The sequence below is a fragment of the Prorops nasuta genome, unplaced genomic scaffold (genome assembly GCF_024137725.1).
Source record: "Prorops nasuta isolate Cenicafe-Biocafe unplaced genomic scaffold, Cenicafe_Pnas_1.2 PNAS00001, whole genome shotgun sequence".
NCBI lineage: Eukaryota > Metazoa > Arthropoda > Insecta > Hymenoptera > Bethylidae > Prorops > Prorops nasuta.
The window spans coordinates 4359864-4386932 of NW_027116798.1; the positions used below are offsets into that span (position 1 = coordinate 4359864).

The following is a 27069-nucleotide window of genomic DNA, read 5'->3' on the forward strand; positions in this document are numbered from 1 at the left end:
ACGTGAACAATGTCTTTAACAGTTACACTCTCTGGCCGTGATTCGGTATTGGAGTCAGATTTCCCCCCCCCCCCCTTCCCTTGATCTTTGAGATGGACAATATGAACTCGATCTTGTAGATTTTCAGAGCTTCAATTCAATCGCTAATGTTGATGAGACAAACAATATATTTTACGTTGATGATCAGGAGCTAACTATACCTACAGGTTGTTATGAGCTCAATGCCATAATTGACTTTTTACGTGCTCAGATGTTCGAAGGTGATGAAGAAGAAGTAATTGTTCTACGTGCTAATAATAATACATTAAAAAGTGAAATAATGTGTAAATATCAGATTGATTTTACACAACCTAACAATATAGGCTCTTTATTGGGTTTTTCATCAGATCGTGTTATTCCACCGAACACACTAGCTGAATCAGACGAGCCCGTAAATATTATAAGAGTAATTATTCTACGAATTGAATGCAACATTACAGCTGGTGCGTACACAAACGGTAGACCTCGACATGTTATACATGAATTTTTTCCGAGTGTTCCGCCAGATTATAAAATCGCAGAAACACCGAAGAACGTCATTTACTTGCCAGTCATTGCGAAAGTAATTGACCGTCTCACCTTGCGTATTCTCGATCAGGAAGATCGTATAGTAAATTTCGGAGGTGAAGAAATCACAATTCGTTTACATATTAGAAAATGCTGATTTACAAGAATACTTATAAATCACCGATACTCGATGAGCCTATCAGTCCAACTGCTGCAGCAGGACAGAATACATTGAGTGAAGGTAACGCTGGAGGACAAAACACATTGTGCGAAGGTAACGTTGGAGCATCATTAACAAGAAGAAATATCGCCTTTCTACAATCACTGGGTTTCAATGTTAGAAGTAAAAATGGATCCATTAGATGTAACCGCTCAACCGGTGTTCGACAATTGCATCACTAAAATAGAAATGCATGCTTACAATCCTTATGCAAATGCCTCATTGGGAAATAGTGATGAAATTCGAATTCCTATACAACAGCAAGATTTAATTCTTCTACCGTGTGAAAGTTATCTCTATATTGAGGGAAAGATAATCGTTGGAACCCGTGCTCCGGATGCAGCAGCCCAAGATGTTGTAGGACTTGACTGTAATTCCATGACATTCTTATTTGATGAAATTCGTTATGAATTGAATGGTATTGAGATTGATCGCTGTAAGAATGTGGGTATTACTAGCTCCATGAAGAATCTCATCTCGTTAACTGCTGAGGAAAGTGCAAGTCTACGACATTCAGGATGGCTTCTAACAGATCACAGGTCTACGAATCATTTCAACTTTTGTGTAGCATTGTAAATGCTGTTTGGTTTTTGTGAAGATTACAGAAGAGTTATAATAAATGCACGTCATGAGCTCCTTCTTATTCGAGCACGTGATGATATAAATTCACTACATTCTTCGAGAAAAATCATCAACTCCAAAATTGATTTGCAAAAAGTACAGTGGAGGATTCTTCATATATCACTGAATGATTATACAAAACTTAAATTTCTACGTTTGATTGAGCAGGAACTCTACGAATATCCACTTCTACCTGAAACACAGAGGCATACATGGGCCGTAAAAGCTGCAACACAATTAGAGAAACCTCGATATGTTATACTAGCATTTAGACAAAATAAGAAGAGTACGCAGCATATGGAGGTGCTTAGATTCAATGACAGTTAGTCTGTTCGTGATGTTAAAGTCTATCTGAATTCAGAATTTTATCCATATGACCGAATTGATAGTGATAGCGAAGAAAACCGTTATTCTGTACTATATGATATGTATGTTAAATTTATCCATTTATATTATGCAGGAGAAAAACAGTCGAAACCAATGCTTAATTACAAAAACTTTGTGGAATACGATCTTCTCTTCGTCATCGATTGTTCGCATCAAAATGAATCTATAAAATCGGGCACTGTTGACGTTAAAATCGAGATTGATTGTACTAGAAATATTCCAAGTAATACTACTGCGTTTTGTTTAATTATACATGATAAAATTGTTGAATATAACCCGCTTACTAGTATTGTTAGAAATGTAAGTTAATAGACTAGATTTATATGTATCTTACTGATGTAGTGAGGGATAAAGAAGAAATAAATAAATAAGATGTAATAAACATTTATTGATGTCATTCCTTAAAAACATTCCTTACAAACATTTCCAAAATTTATCTTATGATTATCATTTGTTTACTTTAAATTCTAAATTATTGTATCCTCCTCCAACATATAAGATTTTTAATGTATTCGCTGATGCAGCATTTTGGAGTTCTTTGATTAGTTCAGGCGACTCCAGTAATTTCATCATCCTTGAGGGTAGGAAGAACCATTCGTCTGTAACCAGCTTCGCTATTAATTTCTCTCCATATTTGGTCTTAATTTTCACTAATTCAGTGATTTGATACTCCTTATTCCCCTCAAAAGTATTCAGCTTTACGAAAGTCTTAGGTTCGTAAGTTACACTTGCAAGTGCATTGATCTTGGTTAAATCCATTTTTCTGTGAAAAAAACATAGAAATTGAGAAAAGAAAAAACATTGAAATAGAATAGCAAAAAAAGAGAATAATAAAAGAATAATTCTTACCACCCAAAAAGAGTTTCTGTGGTACAGCAAGGAAAATATTCGGAATATAGCTTTGCACTGGATCTTTCACCTCCTTGAAGCTTCTAATGAAAACTGACTGACTGAAATTTCCCGATTGCTAACCACATTGGTTTTAAAAAATGGTGGAAGGGATGAGATGCATTCATGGAAGGGGATGAGATGCATTCTTATTGGAAGTTAATATTTGGGTGGTGGGTATTCTTGCCCGCCTACGAAATTTGCGTCAAACAAGTCGTAACACGTTACAAGCGGTTTCTCCAGAATTCTTTTAATTGCATAATCATGTTGTAGACTTTTCTAAAGTGAACTGGGGAAAATTTGCGTCAAACAGGTCATGACACGTTACCAGTGGTTTCTCCAGAATTCTTTTAATTGCATAAACGTGTTGCAGACTTTTCTTAAGTGAAACGGTAAAATTTACGAGCACATTCCTCTCGATAGCTAGGCATATAAAAAATTGAGAGAATATGAAAAAATCGAGGATCTAAAAGGTCATAAATCAAGTAACAAGTCATGACACGATCTCAGGCGTCAGGTACTCGAGCATATCCGTTCTAGAAGATATCAGCACATTCAGCAATCAGTTCTCCAATCGCTAGAATGGTGCCAATACAGCTTCTTAATGTCTAGGTAAAAGTTATGTTTTGCTTTACCCTTCAAAAAAACTGAAGTCCTCTGACAACTCTTTCTCTTTCTAAAGCCTAGCCTGATTGTTAGATGGATTGTATGATATGCTTACCTGAAAAAGCTAAAAAAATGGCTAAGAGATAAGTCCGGGAGAAATGGCATGACATAGGTTGGGATAATCTTAAGGATAGGCTATAAAAATTCTTAGAACAGTTTTTTATTCAATATCTAAAGTTTTATAAGAGCTAGGACTCAATAAGTTGTCCTATCAAAATATTAATATTCCTGAAATTGATATTAAATTATTATTCTCCCTAAATCGATGGAGAGCCTCCATGAAAAGGGTGATCCTGATCTGGGTGTAGTAAGAGCTAGGACTAAATAAGTTGTCCTAGCAAAAATGTTAATATTCCTGAAATGAATGTTAAATTGTTATTCTCCCCAATAGGGGAGACTATTAAAATTGTATCCTTTCATTTAAAGGATATTTAGTTATCCTCTGCATAGGTTTAGTTAAAAAAACCATGCAAAGTTATAATTCCATGCTCGATGGAAAGTTAATTCCTTGCATGATATCAGCAACTTATCACAATAGCTAGCTACAATTTAACTAACAAGAAAAGGGGAGATTGCGGTAGCCACCTAGCGGCAATTACTGGTACTATCAATTAAATTGAACTAGTTCACCCGTGTGTGTGTAATTACGTAATATTAAAATATCATTAGCACGAAAGAAGATTAAGGAAGGCAGTCACCTAGCGGTGACTACTGGAACTAGCAATTAACTCAAGCTAGTTTATCTGTATAGCAGAGTCGGAAATAGTTAGGCTACGTAAGGTAACTAACCATCGACTTCGAAGGGTGAAAAAACCTTCCCTCAACTAGGGTCCCCGTAGGATAACTAACCAACGGTACCATAGGGTGAAAAATACCCCCTCCCTAACCAAACTCGGTCCCATTATAAGACCTTCCAACTGTGACATAGGGTGAAATATACCCCTCCCTAACCAAACTCGCTCCCACTATAAGACCTTCCAATTGTGACATAGGGTGAAAAATACCCCCTCCCTCCCTAACCAAACTCGATCCCACTATAAGACTCTTTCCTTCCTCATCCCCACCACTACCATACTAAGAGAGTCTTATCCCCACCCATCCCCCTTCCACACCACAAAACAGCTTCCTCCACTCCCTGTCATCGGAACCGCATTGCTACAATACTATTACTTTCCTTTCTTTTTATATTGAAAAGGCATTTCACATCTGAAAAGTAATAAAATAATATTCTATTAGAATTTCCAAATTGGGTACGCGCCTACGAAAACGCAAAACAGTGGTTTATCTCTCTCTTCACAACATGGATTATGTTTCTCACCCTATTCCACTTAGGATTATTTAAAAAAAAATTGAAATTATTTTATACTAAACTGATTTTATTTTATCAAACTAGAGAGTATTAAGAGTTGTGAAGAGTTTTTTAGCGATTTTTAGTCGATACAAACCGTCCGGTTCTTTCTGACTGAGAGGGATTAAAATAATATTGACAATCTCAATGTTCGGATACATATACAGTTTATTATACTATACTAAGAAATATGTACACGGTATATTACAAAGCTTATACAATTACTTAACCTATTCGTGTGTGTGTAGTCTGCCGCAGCAGGTGTGTACTTACATACTATAGTCCGGGGCTTATATATTCGCCCGCGGGTGGCGCGTCGGTTGGTAGCCTCATGGCGGGGCTACGGTAGGCGGCGGGGCGGTCGGTGCCCACACGGAGGGGCCGCGGAATACGGCGGTAGGCGGCTCGGCGATTTATGGCCACACGGAGGGGCCCTCGGTAGACGGCAAGATAGCGGCTTATGCCATAATCTGAAAATAAATGCCGGCGGTCCGGAGTACTCCTGGATACGACCTTAGTACGGCGGGGCGGTGTTCGGACAGTGCGGAGAACTCCTGCACCAGGACTGAGCGGGGATAGGAGTACGCAGAGAACTCTTGCGCGGTCGGGGATAGGAGTGTATCCGGAGAGCTCCTGGATACGGGATGGACTCCTCTACTCGGCTCGGGCTCGGCCTTATATACCCGTCCGAGGCCCGGAGACGGCGGTGGTGGTGCTCCGAGCGGCCAGTCTAGTAGGTACGGAGGTATACTCCGAGTCCGCTATACTCCGCACGCTGTACAGTGCCGACCGCGGTATCGGCACATGCACTGTAGACTTCCCCCACTACGCGGTATCGTATATGGAGTAGCGGCGGAGCAAACGTCTCGTTACAGAGTTAAAATACAAAGTTTCAAATAAATAACTTACAATTTGATAAAATAGGAAGCAAAATGTGGAATTTGCAATATTATACTTGAAACACGTCCAAACAACTTTTCTTTAATAGTAACTAGGTGCCTTTGCATAGCGCTCTTTTGTCATGCGCTAGAGTAAGCGGTGCCTAAGTATACAGAGTGTAACGAAACGACCGCCTTTTCACGTAACTGGAGGTTCGGGGTGACAAACTAAGTGCACGTTTAAAATTTCGTTCGAATCGTCCAAGAGGTTTAAAAGTTATTTACATTTAAAAATCACCCTTTTTCGGTCCTTTTCGAACGACTTTGATTGCACAATGGAAAGTGAAGAAAGTGAAAAAACAATTGATGAACACCCCAATTAGAATGTAAAAGTTATCGATCGCACGCGATAATACTTTTGCTATTTATTCCATTAATCTGGCTATCAGATTAATTTTAAAAATAGCAAAATCCTTTTCTTTACATTTCCAATTCAATTCAGTACAATTATCATTGACTGAATTTATGGAAAGAGCGAGAAAACGCAATGAAAAGGAAAGTATCAGAAACTAAGATGTCGCGCGAACGCACTGATAATTTAATAGGAAACGCATGAGGTCATTCTCTTTCTACTAACGAAGCTAAAGAGAATGATTGAAAATCAATACATTGATGATAAAGAAAACTAGACTTACCCATTTAATGTTCTCCAAGTTCTTTTACATCAAAGTTTTTAAGAAAGCTTTAAACTGGCTCCTCGATGATTTCCAGAAAGCACACTATCACTGATTTTGCATTTAAAAACTCGCCAATTTAAGCAAATTAGGTATTAACCTACGTTTCTTCAAAACACCGGTTAATTTCACAATTTCGGACTGTTTGAAGTATGCTGAAGAGAAAGAGAGAGAGAGAGAGAGAGAGACACAGAGAGGAGAAATAATAAGTAATTCGTTTCGACTACTCTTAATCAGCCTACTTCAAACAGTTCAAAAGTGTCAAATTAACCAGTGTTTTGAAGAAACGTAAGTTAGTTAATACCTAATTTGTTTAAATTCACAAGTGCTTAAATGCAAAAACAGTGATAGTGAGCTTTCTGGAAATCATCGAAGAGCCAGTTTGAAGCTTTTTCGAAAACTTCGATGTAAAAGAACTTGGAGAACATTAAATGGGTAAGTCTAGTTTTCTCTATCATCAATGTATTGATTTTGAATCATTCTCTTTAGCTTCGTTAGTAGAAAGACAATGCCCTCATGCGTTTCCTATTAAATTATTAGTGCGTTCGCGCGACATCTTAGTTTCTGATACTTTCCTTTTCATTGCGTCTTCTCGCTCTTTCCATAAATTCAGTCAATGATAACTGTACTGAATTGAATTGGAAATGTAATGAAAAGGATTTTGCTATTTTTAAAATTGATCTGATAGCCAGATTAATGGAATAAATAGCAAAAGTATTATCGCGCGCGATCGATAATTTTTACATTCTATTGGGGTGTTCATCAATTGTTTTTTCACTTTCTCCACTTTCCATTATGCAGTCAAAGTCGTTCGAAAAGGACTGAAAAAGGGTGATTTTAAAATGTAAATAACTTTTAAACCCCTTGAACGATTCGAGCAAAATTTTACACGTGCACTCAGTTTGTCACCCCGAACCTCCAGTTACGAGAAAAGGCGGTCGTTTCGTTACACCCTGTATATTTACAAAAAAATTTCACTCCAATTGCCTAAATATTAAAAAAGATATTTCAAATAGTTTAGGTCTCCCACCTGGTGAAGTCTCCCGGACTCCCCCTATGCCAGATGCATAAAATATTCTAATTAGAAAAGCAGTGAAATAAAAGTGTTAGCCAAGTTTTATAATTTTAACAAAAAACAGTTTTACACATATTGTAACCAAGTGATAATGGTTTTTAATCTAGAAGAATATTGCAAACTTGGAAAAACTGAGAGAATTACTAAAAAAAAAAAACTTCAAATTATCCATGATAAAAAGGGAGCTTTTAAGATATTTAAACTCATATTTTTGAGTTGAAAAATATTTGGAATAATGTTAATAAAAATAAATTCTGAAACAAAAGAGAACTTGGCGGGCTGTTTTTTTGAAATAGCAGATTACTAAATCTAAATGTTAATTTATGGCGGTTAACACTTTTATAGCTTGATTCTAATGATATTATCCCTTAGCGTTGCCCAGCGTTGCCACACTATTCTGGAATAACATAGCTGCCAAACTGGGGCATTTCCGACCCTATCGTGTCAAAATGACATTGCTAAGCTGTTATTGACACTTTATTAACTTGAAAAAAAAATTCTGATTATCGTGAGGTATGCATTCAACAAACAGTGTTGGCATATACCCATACAAAGTTCATGCATTATTTGAATCAAATTGTTAAAGTGGAAAAAAGCTAAAATTTTAAATTTTCATTTAAAAAAATTATAACTCTTCCATTTTTTAATATTAAAAGTCAGAAATGCAATGGAATACTTGTGAAATGGGTATTGTGTGTGGTAAAGAAAAGTCGTTTAATAGCCAAAGCTAAAAAGAAAATTATTTTTAATTTTAAAATGATTTATTTTTAGCAATAAACAATATCATACTTCACTGCGTATGCGTCATAAGCTTTGAACTTAGAATGTACCTATTTCTTCGGTTAAAAGTGTTTAACCCGTTTCGGCCAAGAATGTCACTTATCGTGCACCGGTTTTTCACCGCTCACTACTAATGCTACAAGCGTTAAAAAAAATTGAGAGGTACATGTTTTTAAAGTTTGAAACCTGCTCTTTTCAATGATGCATTCAAAATTGCTAAAAAATATTGTTAATTATAAATGAACGTAATTTAAAGAATAAAAAACCTGATTTTTCCACTGTTTTTCTTTTTTAAGTTGAATTTTCAAAGACTTTCTCTTTAGTAATCGACTTGGAACCTTTTTAACCGGTGGAATAAATGTCTGAAGTTAAAAAATGCATTATTCAACAATTAATTTTTCGCTTCGGTAATTTCAAAATGACGACCAACCGCAAATATTTTGTCAACACATTTATGAATGTTTCCTCGTAGACGAGACATTTGTCAACAGTGCTAAGAGGAAAAAGTTCTTAAAATGTTTTTAAAAATATTTGAATTTTTTCAACGGGTTTCGATTAATTTTTTTGTTTCGTATGTAACGTAGGGGTCAGCCACCTTGCTGAAAATAAGTGGACCGCACGCGTCCGTGTGCAATACCGGTAGTATTGTACATTGCTGACACCAGGACTTCTTTTCCGGAAATGCGTCAAACCTTGGGCGTTGACCGTAGATGTGAAGACTTTCTGGTTCTCATGTGTCGAAATCTCATGGCGCTACTGACGACACATGACCTATTAAGCCTCCTTCAAATATGCGAGTTCCGCGACCCTCACGTTGAGTCTTATTCTGTGCGAGCTTAGCCGCTGACGCATCATCCGCGTTCCAAGGTCGTAACTGTAGTGTTCGTTCCACGGAAACAGAGTACTCCACCTTATTTTAATACATCTCTTGCCCAGTCGCCGTGTACTGGTAGTTAAGTCTAGTAATAGTCAACTCTAACCAAGTCGTATAGTAATTGTCGCAAGTGCTCATCATTCAGTCGTGCCTAACACGTACCGTTCTGTAAGATAACAACAACTACTACAAACTGATTACATATAAATTAATAAATATAGTACGAAGAGTAGGCAACTACAGGACAGTTTAGTCTTTCTAATAGTTGTATCGAATAATAGTAAATCACGACTGCTGCTGCATCATAACTAGTGTGTTTATTGTAAATATTATTGTAATTCCTAAAATACACTAAATTGTGTCAAATCTGCTGTTCTAACGTATGTTTATACATGCTATCATTCACCCGAATCCTGCCAATCTAATATATTCTTACCGCTTGGAGTGTAATATTTTAATTCATTGTACTGTTAGTCGCAAAGTCAAATCAGCGGTTCTACTTACCCAGTCTTTCGCGTTACGACAGCCGAAACTCGACTGATAGGCGGCCACGACTCCCCAGTACGTAATACGCAAATGATACAATTTTTGTAAAATCGAATAATTGCTCAAATCGCTTCAAAAAAATTCTTATATATTTTTCAGCTAATTTGTACACATTTTATTTTTTTCAATTTTTTCTTAAAATGTGCTGTTTTTGAATAAAAAATTTATAAAATTCGAAACAACTTGTATTTTTGCTTTCGCAATACACCGTGGTAACTGGGCTCGTTATCGGCGCATACAGTCATTTTCTTATTTTTGCACTACAGAAGAAGTGGAGGTTCAGATTTGGAATATTTTTTATCTGCAACGGAACAATTTCTTGTTCTTCAACATGATTTTCAAAGGAACTATTCGTAATTTTCATTTATCTTTGCATTAATCGAAACTTGAATCTGTTCGCATATTTCGTGAAAAGGTGGAAACTGCTAAAAGTTCACGGAAAAAGTATATAAAATTACTAAAATCTAAAAAACCAAAGGAGACTATCTATATTTGTCGATTTCCACGATGGTGATAGTTCGATAAGGTGAATAGTATTTACGGCAAACAGACGATAGATACGTTTTATTTTAAGAAAAAATTCACAAGAATTAAATATTTTCAAAATTAGCTGAAAAATATATAAGAATTTTTTTGAAGCGATTTGAGCAATTTTTCGGTTGTGCAACAATTTTGTCATTTGCGAAACAAAAAAAATTATCGAAACCGGTTGAAATAATTCAGACATTTTTAAAAAAAATTCAAGAACTTTTTCCTCTCAGCATTCGACTGACAAATTCCTCGTTTACGATGAAAAAATTCATAAATATATTGGCAACATTTTTGCGGTTTGGGCGCCATTTTAAAATTACCGAAGCGAAAAATTAATTGTTAAATAATGCATTCTTTAACTTTAGACATTTATTTCACCGGTTAAAAAGGTTCCAAGTCGATTGCTAAAGGAAAAGTCTTTGAAAATTCAACTTAAAAAAAAATAGTGGAAATATACGGTTTTTGGCTTTAATCGACGTTTGTTCATAATTAACAATATTTTTTAGCAAATTTGAATGCACCATCGAAAAAAGTAGGTTTCAAACTTTAAAAACATGTACCTCTCAATTTTTTCTAACGCTTATAGTATTAGTTATGAGCGGTGAACTGTGACAACGCTGAATGGTATTCTTGGCCGAAACGGGTTAAATTAAACTTCGTAAAGGGTGGGGTCAAGTTTACCCCATAGTAGCAGCTAAGGATTAAATATAAAAGGCATGTGTTCTGTAAGTCGTCGTTTCTTTCGGAAATTTGTTTTTGAAAACAAAATTCCAAATATTTTTTTATTCAAAAATATGAGTTTAAATAATATAAGGTAGTAGTCGAGTTGTTTGGGTAGAAATTTTTTTTTCCTATTTCGATAATATACCAACATGAGAATATGGTGTATAAATTTTAAACCGATATTCAAAATATTAATAAAGATATAACATATATTCGAGAGTGCCGCATAATTGAATGCTGTAAGTTGCGCGACAGCTGCTAACGGTTATTCCTCACTATTATGACTCATTATCTTTATATTTCCTTGGAGTTTCGTATACCTTTTTATATACGAAAGGATATAACCAGATATACCCATGTTTGACACGTATAAAGAAACCAAAGGCTTGTTGTACGCAATGGGGATCGACGATTAGTGTGAGGATGAAAGTTCTGATAGCCAAACTTTAAACGCGTTTTTCTCGAAATCACGTTTTCTCGGTCAGCTCGAGGAATAACAGATTTTCTATTGAACCGATCGGGCTGAAATTTTTACAGGTTGTTCTACACATCTGTAATTCTGGCCGAAACTAGAATCATTTTTTTCATCCATTATTTTTCAAGTTATAGCCCAATTTATACTAAAAAAATTGTACCTATTTTTTAGAAATCCGCCATTTTGTTATTTTTTAACCAAATTAATTTTTTCAAGTTCCGGCCAGAATGACAATCCTACTGAACAATAATCCGTTGAATTTTTTTGTTTCCCATTACCCAAACTGGAGATACCTCACGGACCAACAGCACATGTTTTTTTTTACCTACTTTGACCCCATATAATTTATATAAAATATCTTAAAAATTAAAAAAAAATATTTTTGTATAATTCAATATAGTATTAATAACATAAAATTTTCAGATTTTTTTGCATTTCATTCAGGTAGTCAAAAAAATTCCCGAAAAATACCCTGCAAAAACGGTTGATTTACTAGACTATGTAGAATCAGAAAATAATAATACTGTTCACTCTTTATCAAATATATTCTTCTTTTATTAATTTTACCTGTTCTAATCGTGTAGTTCAGTACAATAGGATTATTAATATTAATACTCTAGACTCATCACCTAGTTATCTCTACCAAACTCCTCGCAGCAATGCCGCAATCTCCCGGTATATCCCCACTCTTGCTTCTTCTCACGTATTAGGCCCTTCTGTATATAAGCAGCGCCATCTATAGTGTGGTGCACAGTTTAAGTTTCGTAACAGATTCGGTCTTCCTGACAATACGTAATTATCCCCAATCACCCTTAGATCAGGTCGTATCACCAAAGTCTCATAAATACTGGTGTTTATTGTGCTGGTCAGTCACAAGATATTCTCACCATTCATCCAGACGCTTCTAGTGCTTATACTCACCTGTTTCTCGCCCTTTTGAACATATATTTGGTGCTTAATGCATTATCGTATTGAATTTTACTCACCCTTTGTTCGCCATTTTACATATTTAATATATATTATATTTTTTTTTCAAAGTGATTTACGCGTTGTAAACCACACTATCCTCACTTTCATCGGACTCATTTTTTCCAAACGTTAACCAGGGCTTCAGATGGTCTACTGACACCACTGTTCTTCGCCTCTGTTTTCCTCTCAAATCCTCGACCTCATACTTATCATTAGGTAGCTTTGCTATTACCCGAAATGGGCCTTTATATTTAGGAATTAGTTTTTTGCTATCTCCGGTAGTAGCGATAGCCGTAATTCGTACCAAAACAAGTGTCCCAGCCATATACTGACAAGCCTTTATTCTTTTTGCATCATATCGTCGATTCTGCTCTTGTTGGCCTTTATCTATTCGCTTTTTCACTTCCTGTCTTAAAGCAGTTAGCGACGTATAATCAGAATCCATCCCGATGCCACTAATTATTATTCCCTCCGATTCAATCCTTGGTTTCGTATCAAAATGCAGTTCGCATGGAGTAACACCAGTTGACTGATAAAGGGCAGTAATGGGAACTTGTGGGAATTCGGTATTCCCACCACGCCGCCACTAGCTAGCACGCACACAGTGCCAGCGGTACATCGGTGAGCCAACCCCACTACTGTCGCCGCTCGCTGGTCACGCACACAGCTACATCGATACGTGCGTGTCTCGGCTTCTGCCGTTGAAGTTCGGTTAGCTACGGTGAGGTATGAGTACCAGAGGGATGAATATACTTTTCTCGGACCTCTCTTTCGCTCTCTATTTCTCCCAAGTTTAGTCAATGAGCCGCGCCAAACTCCTTTTCCACGGTATCGGCCGGCTCGATGCAATGGGAAAATAAATTTACTTTTTGACATTTATAATTCATGAAAATTTTTAATGTTATTACAATTTAACAATTATTCTGAAAATGGTAAAAAATTATTGTGGAAAAAAAATAAAAGGAACAAATAAATAATATTGTCCGTGACAGTAATGGAAAGAAAAAATCCTTGTTATATTGCACAAAATGATCACTGAAGTGTGACATTTAAAATTCATCAAATAAAAAAGAATTATACGAAAATACATTAAAGATTGATTAATATGAAAAAATGGTTAAAAATTAGGTAAAAACTCGACCATTCTCTTGCAATATCACTGCACCGATAGCAATTCGGATTTGCAAATATGACCAAATTCATTAATATGTACTATGAAATGCAAAAATCTGACCTAATTTCTATGATGAGAGCCTAATAACAGAAAAAGTGAGGCTGCTTAAAAATTTCTTCGGTTATTTTCCAGTATGGAACACCTAAGCGAACTGAAATATCCTAAACTATATGCAAAAATAATAATAGGAAATAAAATTAGGACTTAATATATCACAATATGAAATAATGTCAAGAAATAGCTCAAACTCACTATTTTCAAATTTTTTTATGCTAAATTTGAGTGTAGAAGGTACTTTGGCCTTGAAACTTTTGCAAATTCATATATAATTGTTAATAACTAAATAATTATTGCTCCAGAATGTACTTAAAATAAAAGTTTATTGAAATTGAGATTTACGCTATGATATTGATAAATCTGACTTTATCTCTGCATTGAGAAGCAAATAACTCAATTTCTCATGCTTGTCGGATGTTTCTTCGGCTATAATCTGGTATAATATGTCCGAATGAACACAAATAGATGCTATTAATTATCAACAAATTATGTGGGAATCAAAATTGGGGATTTTAAGCTATGCTACAAAATAATGACCAGTAATGGCTAAAATTGTCCAATTTCACATTGATTTTCTACAAAATTGGAGAATCGTAGGCGCTTCCGGTTTGAATTTTTTGCAATTTCAGTTTTATCCGAAGAATCATCCGAGAAATACGAGAAATTCAATTATTTGCCTCTGAATATTAGCATAAAGTCAGATTTTTCAATATCATAAGGTAAAACTCAATTTCAATAAACTCACCATTTTAGAGCTTTCAGAATTTCGGGCAACTTCAGCTTTAGAAGAAGAGCGACTACCGCTAACCAACACATTTTTATATGTCATCCGTGTAAAGTGATGTAGCGTTTACCAAAAACTCTAAGCAAATCAAAATCCTTTTCCTAATTTAGTTTTTAATTTTTATAAAATGCTTATATGTAGCCATTAATTAATAAGATTTGGTAATAAATACATAAAATGCGTTCATATTATATCAAATTCGCCTGTAAAAAAAGGCGGCAAGTACATAAACCATCTAGCATAAATAATATAGTAAAATTATCTAATTAAAAAAAGTAGTGAAATCCAAATATTAGGTAAGTATATTTTTTCACCTTAGCAAAAGTTAAATTTTCGAAAAAAAAAGGAGCAAAAAAGTTACTTGCCGGGCCCGTAATGTCCATGCACAGTGGGAAACTGAATCGTGTGTGAGATTCAGCTATAGCGTAGTATAGCAAATGTCATGTTAAAATACAGAGTGAAGTTAGCCGATCCACATACGATTCTATTTCTCACTGTGCATGGATATTACGGGCCCGGCAAGTAACTTTTTTGTTCCTTTTTTTTTTCGAAAATTTAACTTTTGCTAAGGTGAAAAAATATACTTGCCTAATATTTGGATTTCACTACTTTTTTTAATTAGGTAATTTTACTATATTATTTATGCTAGATGGTTTATGTACTTGCCGCCTTTTTTTACAGGCGAAGTCTGTTTTTTGTGGGATTTCATAACGTTTTGTAAGAGTATAATATTTAAAAAATTAAATTATTCTTTTAATTTCTACAGATTTTAAAGAAAATTTCCACCCTTCTCATTTTTTGAAACAGCAGCGCTTAACTAATAAAAATATATATATTTATATTGAAAAAATATCACAGTCAACACATTGATTTTATTGATATTTGTAATGCATTTTGCATAAATGAACTTTATAATTAATGCTCAGGCTAGTTTTTTAATGTTTTCAGTTTCACCATAATAAAAGTATGATTAAATTTTTCATAATCAATAAACATACTTTCAACATATAAAAATAATGAAATAAAATGTATATATTTTAATTAATTTACATTTTCTGTTTATCAACATTTGACTTTTTACCAACATCTAACTTTGCCAAACTTCAGTAACTCCCTCAGCTGCTTCAGGTGATACAGGGGCAAGACTGGAAAAGCAATTCGTAAAGCTTCAAATAAGCTACAATGAAGCATATAATCGAAGTTGGCATTGTCGTTTTGCATACGCCGTTTCTTTTTAGCACCAATCATTGTCACCTTTATGCTGCTAACACTTGACAAAAGTGACATGGGAGATACATTGGCGAGTCGTCCTTATAACATTTCCTGTGCCAAAGTCCTCAAATTTTCGTTTCGTAAATTTCTATACACTCGAAACTGGTCTGATTTCTGGTGCTGCAAAATGCAGTCGAAACAACTAATTTTTAGACTGAGTTTTTTACCATTGAGAATAAACGTGCATTTTTTCATCCATACCTATGACCAATATACTGCCTCTCGTCTTGAATACTTGCATAGGTAATGGAGAAAAACAATTAGCAGCTATTAACTGCATTTTATATCATTTCATCCAATAAATCTCATACTTAAATTGTGGTGGAGAAATGGACGACGTTTTTCTGAAAATTGGCTTATTCTTACTCTGCCAATCTTTCAATGCTTTTATATTTGCCTGTTTCAAGTCTCAGAATACAGGAGCGAAAAGCATAATCTTTGATCCAACTCCAATAGTCAGTATGTGTGCGAAAAATCCTCATTGGATTTTTAATTCAATTGTACCAAATGTATTTAAGTCAAAGCACACGTATTACTATTTGCTATAATACACTTGCACAGTGACTGTAAAATAATAAATGATAGCACTACGAGTAAACCTAAAATCAAATTCATCATTTAACAATCTCAATCTTCAAAGAAAATAAATTTTTGAAGAAACATGAAGCATCTCAGTTACTTACCAGTATTTGATGTTGCTCCATCTCCATTTTCTTTAGTGCTTGGTGACTTAACTTCCTTGAGACTAAAGATCTGTAATATTTGGGTATCTTTGCGTCTTTTGTAAACATCTATTATTGTATAATTAGCTTAAATCCAAACACTAGTCAACTGGTACTCTACATAAATGAAGGTTCATCAGAATGCTTCATATTTTCCAAGCAAGCATTACTATAATTTAGTCTGAAATATTTGTACGCATATATGATATTTGTTTCATTTACAATCTTCCTTTATCTGCATTCTCCAATAACAGGGTATTTCCAATAATTGTTACATTATTTGTTTTATTTAAAATCTTCCTTAATCTGCATCCTCCAATAACAGGGTATTTCCAAGATTTGATACATTATTTGGCACTGGTTTGGCATCATACTGCAAACTATGAAATGGTGCCTTATATATAACTTTGTTTTAATAAAACAAACTTTTTTTACAATGCACTTACTTTACTTAAAAACGTATATGTTAATTGCTGTTGAGACACTACCATGTGTCTTGATTATGAGTTAACGTAACAACCTCATCCTTCTCTGTTTCATTTACAATCTTCCTCAATCTACATTCTTCAATAACAGGATATTTCCATGAATTGTTAGAGCATTTGGGATTGGTAGGACTTCAAATCAGAGCTGCATACAAGGAATATGCATATAAGGAATATTTTATATAACCTGCAATAAAAAAAATCCCACAAAGTACCACCGAACATTAAATTTTATACATATTTTTGAATACAATGTGACTTATCTGATAATCTTGCTGGCTCCTTCATGTTTCTCCCTTAAATTATCCGCAGTTTTGATTATATTACACTATTACACTATCATTACAGCCAATTCATTTTTATAAAAATATTAAGGTTATACCGGTAAACCTTACAATTCAATTGACATTCAATTGACAGCTAACAGTAGTCGCCATGTTAGTTATCGATTATATCGATTATTTAGACGTCGCGGTTGTAAAAATTACGTCATTTTCTTTAGCGATTAACTTCAGCCCGAGACATACATTCTGGCTGGAGAAGAAGAAGATGACGGAAAGAAATTAAATTCGTTATATACATAGCTAACAGATTATGAGATCTCTGGATTGCGTGAACCAATTTTGATGTTTATGGGCTCAAATAAAAGCTTGTTCCAAACCATTTCAAGAAAAGCTTTACTGAAATCATGACAGTGTTTCATTTACGGAGAAAAATCTATTTAAAAATTGAGACAGCCAAACTTGCTGTATAAGATACAGTAGTGCCTCGACGGCGGTATAGACACGTCTATACCTACTTTTATGTACTTGCCGTCGAGACACTACCGTGTCTCTTGATAATAAGTTGAGGTAGAATAAACTCAATGTTTTTATATTAATCTGCTAACAAATACATTTTTTGTATTTATTATTGAGTCCAATAAGTTAATGGTTATTAAAAAAAAATTCCTTGTAATGAAAAAAATGAAAAAATTTTAAGCTTCGCCAAGACTCGAGCCCGAGCCTGCCGTGTGACAAACGGCTGCCTTACTATCTGCGCTACAGTGCTCACTTGGTGTACCAAAAGCAAAACAGCCTTTTAAAGACTGGCTACAATTCTTCCATTAACTCGTCATAAACGATTAAGAAATAGCTGCAATAATAAATACACTTATTTACAAAGCATTATTCCACTAAATTTATTATGTTTTTAATTTGAAGCATACATTTTGCATGAAGATATGATAGTTTATCGGTAACCATGCAGTACACTAAATACAAAGCTATTCATATGCTACATTGTCGTAAATTAATTAAGTAATATTACAATATATGTTACGCGTAGTCGAATAATTTACGACAATGTAGCATATGAATAGCTTTGTATTTAGTGTACTGCATGGTTACCGTTAAACTATCATATCTTCATGCAAAATGTATGCTTCAAATTAAAAACATAATAAATTTAGTGTAATAATGCTTTGTAAATAAGTGTATTTATTATTGCAGCTATTTCTTAATCGTTTATGACGAGTTAATGGAAGAATTGTAGCCAGTCTTTAAAAGGCTGTTTTGCTTTTGGTACACCAAGTGAGCACTGTAGCGCAGATAGTAAGGCAGCCGTTTGTCACGCGGCAGGCTCGAGCTCGAGTCTTGGCAAAGCTTAAAATTTTTTCATTTTTTTCATTACAAGGAATTTTTTTTTAATAACCATTAACTTATTGGACTCAATAATAAACACAAAAAATGTATTTGTTAGCAGATTAATATAAAAACATTGAGTTTATTGTACCTAAACTTATTATTTGATATAATATGAACGCATTTTATGTATTTATTACCAAATCTTATTAATTAATGGCTACATATAAGCATTTTATAAAAATTAAAAACTAAATTAGGAAAAGGATTTTGATTTGCTTAGAGTTTTTGGTAAACGCTATATCACTTTACACGGATGACATATAAAAATTGGTTGGTTAGCGGTAATCGCTCTTCTTCTAAAGCTGAAGTTGCCCGAAATTCTGAAAGCTCTAAAATGGTGAGTTTATTGAAATTGAGTTTTACCTTATGATATTGAAAAATCTGACTTTATGCTAATATTCAGAGGCAAATAATTGAATTTCTCGTATTTCTCGGATGATTCTTCGGATAAAACTGAAATTGCAAAAAATTCAAACCGGAAGCGCCTACGATTCTCCAATTTTGTAGAAAATCAATGTGAAATTGGACAATTTTAGCCATTACTGGTCATTATTTTGTAGCATAGCTTAAAATCCCCAATTTTGATTCCCACATAATTTGTTGATAATTAATAGCATCTATTTGTGTTCATTCGGACATATTATACCAGATTATAGCCGAAGAAACATCCGACAAGCATGAGAAATTGAGTTATTTGCTTCTCAATGCAGAGATAAAGTCAGATTTATCAATATCATAGCGTAAATCTCAATTTCAATAAACTTTTATTTTAAGTACATTCTGGAGCAATAATTATTTAGTTATTAACAATTATATATGAATTTGCAAAAGTTTCAAGGCCGAAGTACCTTCTACACTCAAATTTTGCATAAAAAAATTTGAAAATAGTGAGTTTGAGCTATTTCTTGACATTATTTCATATTGTGATATATTAAGTCATAATTTTATTTCCTATTATTACTTTTGCATATAGTTTAGGATATTTCAGTTCGCTTAAGTGTTCCATACTGGAAAATAACCGAAGAAATTTTTAAGCAGCCTCACTTTTTCTGTTATTAGGCTCTCATCATAGAAATTAGGTCAGATTTTTGCATTTCATAGTACATATTAATGAATTTGGTCATATTTGCAAATCCGAATTGCTATCGGTGCAGTGATATTGCAAGAGAATGGTCGAGTTTTTACCTAATTTTTAACCATTTTTTCATATTAATCAATCTTTAATGTATTTTCGTATAATTCTTTTTTATTTGATGAATTTTAAATGTCACACTTCAGTGATCATTTTGTGCAATATAACAAGGATTTTTTCTTTCCATTACTGTCACGGACAATATTATTTATTTGTTCCTTTTATTTTTTTTCCACAATAATTTTTTACCATTTTCAGAATAATTGTTAAATTGTAATAACATTAAAAATTTTCATGAATTATAAATGTCAAAAAGTAAATTTATTTTCCCATTGCATCGAGCCGGCCGATACCGTGGAAAAGGAGTTTGGCGCGGCTCATTGACTAAACTTGGGAGAAATAGAGAGCGAAAGAGAGGTCCGAGAAAAGTATATTCATCCCTCTGGTACTCATACCTCACCGTAGCTAACCGAACTTCAACGGCAGAAGCCGAGACACGCACGTATCGATGTAGCTGTGTGCGTGACCAGCGAGCGGCGACAGTATTGGGGATGGCTCACCGATGTACCACTGGCACTGTGTGCGTGCTAGCTAGTGGCGGCGTGGTGGGGATGCCGAATTCCCACAAGTTCCCATCACTGATTAAGGGTCGTATTTATCCCTCTTTGCACTTTCTTTACTTGAAAATCCCACTCATCGTCTTCTAAACCCCCATTCAGAGCTGATAGTGCGCTTAATATAGGGCGATTAAATCGTTCGCATCCATTTGCACGTGGGGTGGCCACTGCGTTTAGAACAAGCTTTATACCATATTTTCGGCAAAAAGATTCGAAGGTTCGAGACGTAAAGGAAGTTCCACGATCTGATATAATGCGCACAGGTACCCCGAAGATATCTATTATGCTTTCCAGGATTTTTATTACATGTTTTGTCTCAGTACTTCTTACTGGCTCGATAACGAGAAATTTCGTGAAACCGTCTACTATAATCAACAGTTACGTATTCCTTTTCTTGCTTCTAATGAAATGCCCAAATGATCAACATGTAAAGTATGGAATGGCTTTGCTATCTTTTCTATAGGGTAAAGCTCTCCCCTTTTCCTTTTTGACTGAGCTTTATAGTAAAAGTAATTCTAGCATGCATTGATATATTTTGTCACAAACGGAATCATCGAAGGGAAATAGTAATTTTCCCGAATCTTTTCTAAAGTTTTTTTGATACCAAAATGCCCGTTGTCATCATGACAGAATTTGCAAATTTGCCAACGATTTTGCTTCGGTACTAACCACTTTTTACTACAATCTTCGAATTTCCTATATACTATTTCGTCTTAAATTTCATAAAGTAAATAATACTGCTTTTTATCAGCTGTAGCATTCTTATCGGTCAATATTTCACGTATTTTACCAATTTCTTCATCCTGCAACTGAGCTGCTAAGAGCCACTCGCCTTCTGTTATATTTACACAGCTGAAACTAATTTTGGCGGATTTCGGCTTAGGCAATCTACGTGATTCATTTTAATTCCTGCACGGTATTGTATAACAAAATTGTAATCCTGTAAAGTCATCCACCATCTTGCGACTCTAGGTATGATATCCTTTTTCTATGCCGTGCTACGTATTGCTACACAATCGGTTATCAACGTAAATTTCACGCCTATCAAATAAACTCTAAAGTAACGCAATGATTCGACTACTGCTAATGTCTCCAGTTGGTACGAGTGATAATTTTGTTCAATAGCGCTAGTCTGTCTGCTAAAATAAATTACCACTCATCGAGCTTGTGTTTCTTCGTCTCATTGAAATAGTTTCCCCGCAATCCCTAATTTTCTCGTATCAGTGTGCACTTCAGTTTTTAACATAGGGTCAAAAATCCTTAAAATCGGACGTTTCACTAGACATTCTTTTATATTTCTTACCGCTTCTATTTAGCATTGACCAAACTCCTACACTGTATCCTTTTTTAATAGCCAAGTTAAGGGTTCTACAATTAACGCAAAATTTCTGATAAATTTACGAAAGTACCCTGCTAAGCCAAGAAACTGTCTTACTTGTTTCACGGTTTTGGGTAATGGCATTTCCTGTATAGTTATCACCTTTTTGATTCCTGGTCTTACGCCCTCATAAGATACTGTTCTACCCAAGTATTCTATGCTAGTCAAGAAGAATGCACATTTGGACAACTTTAAGGTCAACTTATGCTCCCTCAATCGCTCTAATACTGCACGTACGCGTTCCAAACCTTCTTCAACACTTTTTGCCGGGATTATTATATCGTCAATGTACACTTGCACGATCGAATTGATGTAATCATTTAGTACTAGGTTCATCATGCGTTGAAATTCACTCGGGGCGTTCGCTAACCCAAACGGCATTCGCAAGAACTCAAAATGACCATCCGGGGTCACAAAACCTTTCTTAGGATCGATTCTTCCGACAATGGGATTTGGTAAAAACCTTGTGATAAATCTAATGTAATAAAGTATCTACGCCCATCCAATCTATCTATTTGTTCATCAATGAGTGGTAAAAGATATTTATACTTTTTGGTAATTTTATTCAAGGCACGATAAACAATGCACATGCGCTTATCACCATCTTTCTTCGCTACTAAAATTATAAAGCTTGCATATGGTGAACTAGAGGGTCGTATGATTTTACTCTCTAAGAGCTCATCAATGATTTTTTTAACTTCTCCGCGTTCAGTTATTGACAATCGATATGGGCGATACACAATTGGTTTGTCCGTGATGCATTCAATATTCATCTCCGTAATATTTGTCTTACCAATTTCATTCATCTTCAAAACAATCTCTATATTTTACAAGTATTTGCCTGAGAGCTTCTTTATCCTTTTCAGAAATATCACCACACCCTAAATCCCATTCTTCGTTACAAGCCGGACATTCCTGAGTTTTTACTAAATTCACTATATATTTATTTTTTTCCATCTGAAGTAATACATTTGTATCTAGTAATTTGGTAAGTATCAACCTATTAGAATTCTTAATTACCAACACAGGCGGATGGTCCATCAAATTTTGTCCAATTAATATATCAAACAACATCTCATAATCATTTAATATTATTATTTCAATCTTTATGGACACTTCAATTTGTACTACCGTTACAGTTTTATATTTAGATATGACAATGGACCCATTGAATCCTTGCAAATTCGTAGGCTTTTCAAGCTCGCTAATATTTAGTTTCAACTCTTTAGCTAAAGAACGTTTCATTAAGGATACTTGACTTCCCATATCTATTAGGCATTCAACCTTTTTGTCATTGATTTTATCCTTTTTCTTGTACTTGCTATCTGTAGAACAACCCAAATATTTTACAGTTTTATTTTTTTCCCCTTTATTTTACGCCTGTTTTAGCATACATTCTCCTACATTATGTCCTAACATATGGCGATATGTACATTTGTTTTCCTTATACTTAGGATATTGATGCTTTTTGTGTCTTTTCTCCTTGCATGCAAACAAACAATTTCTTTGTACCCTTTGTCGCTAGACTGGCTGAGCTTAGGTTCTTGTTTATGCTTGTTTTCACGCAGCATACTAACACATAAAAAGTTCATATCATAATCTACTAAGTCTACAAAAGTATTTCAACGAGCTGCTTTTATATTTAACTTAACGCGAATATCTTTAATCCCTTCTATACTGCAGTCTACTATCTGTTCCTGTGACAAATTTAATCTCAACTTATTGAGTTTTGTTAATTAACGAAAACTATAATCACTCAAATCTTGACCAGGACTCGTCGAATATGTAGCTGTCTCATAGAATAATTTGCCAAACGTAATCTTACTCGGGAACATGTCTCTAAGCATCGTTTCCCACTCAGCCCAAGTATACTGTGTAGTTTTTAATCCTTCGTACCATATTTTCGCAGTACCTTCTAATTTATATAATGAAATACAAATTTTCGTAATATCGTCCCATAGGTACATCGCAGCGCATTCACTTACGCGAACTAATCATTCGTCTATGCTAAGCATAACGTTCAAGGGGTCAAACTTAAGTAATAATCTATCATCCTTCAATAATGACCAATTAGCTAATCTGTTGTCCCTTTCAAATTCGGGTACATTGTTAGAAGATCGGTTATTCACAATTTGACTCCTTAATGAATTAATTTCAATACGAGCCTCATTTAACAAATCTCTCAATTCGTTATCATTATTCGAAGATGGGGTACCTGACTCTCTGCGTGTAATTTCGATCGTTTCTACCTCTCTGGATGTCGAAGGCACTTCCTCTCGCCTTCTTACTCGCACAGGAGGTTCTTGCGTCTTAATATTTATATGTTCTCTTGTCCTTTTTTTCATCATAACTATTCGTAACCATCGATAAATAATCTCTCAGATTTGAATCCCACTTCTGATATGTAAAATCAGAAAATAATAATACTGTTCACTCTTTATCAAACGTATTCTTCTTTTATTAATTTTACCTGTTCTAATAGTTTAGTTCAGTACAATAGGATTATTAATATAATACTCTAGACTCATCACCTAGTGATCTCTATCAAACTCTTCGCAGCAATGCCGCAATCTCCCGGTATATCCCTACTCTTGCTTCTTCTCACGTATTAGACCCTTCTGTATACAGGGTGTAACGAAACGACCGCCTTTTCTCGTAACTGGAGGTTCGGGGTGACAAACTGAGTGCACGTGTAAAATTTCGTTCGAATCGTTCAAGAGGTTTAAAAGTTATTTCTATTTAAAAATCACCCTTTTTCAGTCCTTTTCGAACGACTTTAACTGCATAATGGAAAGTGGAGAAAGTGAAAAACAATTGATGAGCACCCAGCTAGAATGTAAAAATTATCGATCGCGTGCGGTAATAGTTTTGCTATTTAATTCTTTAATCTGGCTATTAGATTAATTTTAAAAATAACAAAATCCTTTATATTACAAATCCAATTCAATTCAGTACAAGCATCATTGACTGATTTGATGGAAAGAGCGAGTTGACGCAATGTAAAGGAAAGTATCAAAAGCTAAGATATCGCGCGAGCGCAATGATAACTTAATAGACAATGCATGAGGGCATTCTCTTTCTACTAACGAAGCTAAAGGGAATGATTCAAAATCAATACATTGATGAAGGAGAAAACTAAACTCACCCATTAAATGTTCTGCAAGTTCCTTTAAATCGAAGTTTTTGAAAAAGCTTCAAACTGGCTCCTCGATGATTTCCAGAAAGCACACTATCACTGATTTTGCATTTAAACACTTGTGAATTTAAACAAATTAGGTATTAACCTACGTTTCTTCAAAATACTGGAGAATTTGACACTTTTGAACTGTTTGAAGTAGGGTGATTAAGAGTGGTCGAAACGAATTATTGATTATTCTATCTCTCTGTGTCTCTCTTTTCAGCCTACTTCAAACAGTTCAAAAAGTGTCAAATTAACCGGTGTTTTGAAGAAACGTAGGTTAACACCTAATTTGCTTAAATTCACGAGTTCTTAAATGCAAAATCAATGAAAGTGTGCATTCTGGAAATCATCGAGGAGCCAGTTTGAAGCTTTTTTCAAAAACTTCGGTGTAAAGGAACTTGGAGAACAATAATGGATAAGTTTAATTTTTTCTATCATCAATGAATTGATTTTAAATAATTCTTTTTACCTTCGTTTGTAGAAAGAAAATGCCTTGATGTGTTTCCTATTAAATTATCAGTGCAGTCGAGTGACATCTTAGCTTTTGATACTTTCCTTTTCATTCTATCTTCTCCCTCTTTCCATCAATTCAGTCAATGATACTTGTATTGAATTGATTTGGAATTGTAATGAAAAGGATTTTGCTATTTTTAAAATTAATCTAATAGCCAAATTAATGAAATAAATAGCAAATGTATTATCGCGCGCGATCGATAATTTTTACATTCTAGTGGGGTGTTCGTCAATTGTTTTTTCACTTTCTCCACTTTATTATGCACAGTTAAAGTCGTTCGAAAAGGACCGAAAAAGGGTGAGTTTTAAATGGAAATAACTTTTAAACCCCTTGAACGATTCGAACAAAATTTTACACGTGCATTTGGATGGTCACCCCGAACCTCCAGTTACGAGAAAAGGCGGTCGTTTCGTTACACCCTGTATAACCAACGCCATCTATAGTGTGATACGCAGTTTAAACTTCGTAACAACTACTACCTTAAAAAACCTTTCTATATCATGGATACACACACCCAAATTGAAGTTTACTTTTTTAGTAATTCTTTTAGTTATTCCAAGCCTGCGATAATCGTTTGGATAAAAAATCATTATCACTTGGCTAAAATAAGTGAGTAAACTGTGTTTCGCTAATATTATAAATACTTAGAACACTTTTATTTCAATCTTTTTCGAATTAGAATTTTTCTTGCAACTGACTTACATTTTATCATTTTTAGGAGGTATTTAAATATTTTAGGTAAAGTATTTGAGTATAACATCAATGTACTTGCCTTTCTTTTTACATGCAAAGTATATTATTTTGGTATTCAGTTTATCCCCGACACCCTTCATACTTAAATACTAGGTAGCCTCATAGTTTAACTTTGACGCTCTGTGTTTCGGAAACCAACAGTTTTCTGACTGTGTCCATAGGAGTTATTCGTCAAAACACCGCAAAGAACAACATACTAAAGTTTTCAGCAAAATGTACCAGGAACCAATTTACATCTGTTTGGTGCGGGTTTCTTTATACTATTTATTAAGCTTTGATTAAATGATGAATAAAGCGTTCTTGCGAGCGCTAATGGATTAAATAACCTAAAAAATTAATAAAATCAGTTTTATTAAATTTTTTAAATAACGCAAAATTATAAAAAATTTAGAAAATATTTATATTAAAGAGAATTATACCAGAAATCTATAGAAAATATTTGGTTAATTTTACTTAGCCACTATCATACAAAAAGAAAAGATTTTCATGAAAAATAATTTTCTTCGCAATGATAACGGTGATCTAAAAGCTGAAAATATATAGGGTATATCACTGAGGGCGCACCAGAGATGGATCATAATAACCTATTTATCACTGTAATTATAAGAGATATTAATTTTTTATGTAGGACATTTTTTTATTGTGAATAGTAAGGAGTCTCAAAAATGTTAAATACAAAAAATTAATAGTTCTTATATTTAGAGAGATAAATGAATTTTTATGCTACACCTTTAATGCCCCTTCAGTGATACACCCATAGAATCTTTAAATTTGTCAAAAACGTACTAAAATTTCAGCCCAATCGATAAGGCCATTTATCGGTGAAAAATACATAAATATTTTTGGAATTTTTTTTAGCAATTCGAAAACTTGTACCAATATCAACTTAAAGCTTGATGTAAATTAGTATCGTAATGATACCTAAGTATCCGCTAAATATGGAGTTATTATCGAGCGGGGGTCGATTTACTATTTTTCTGTCCACATGGCCTTTAAAGTCCAAATGACGAAATTTTCTTCCTTCAAGAAAATTTGTAGAGTTGCTCTGTTATAA

The 27069-nt window shown here is 34.3% G+C and overlaps 1 protein-coding gene across 4 annotated transcripts in view; it reads left to right on the forward strand.

Annotated features, from left to right (window-relative positions):
• SIDL (SIDL trafficking protein particle complex subunit 10) overlaps positions 1-27069 on the forward strand; it is a 437479-nt gene that overhangs the window by 254912 nt on the left and 155498 nt on the right. The window lies entirely within an intron of this gene.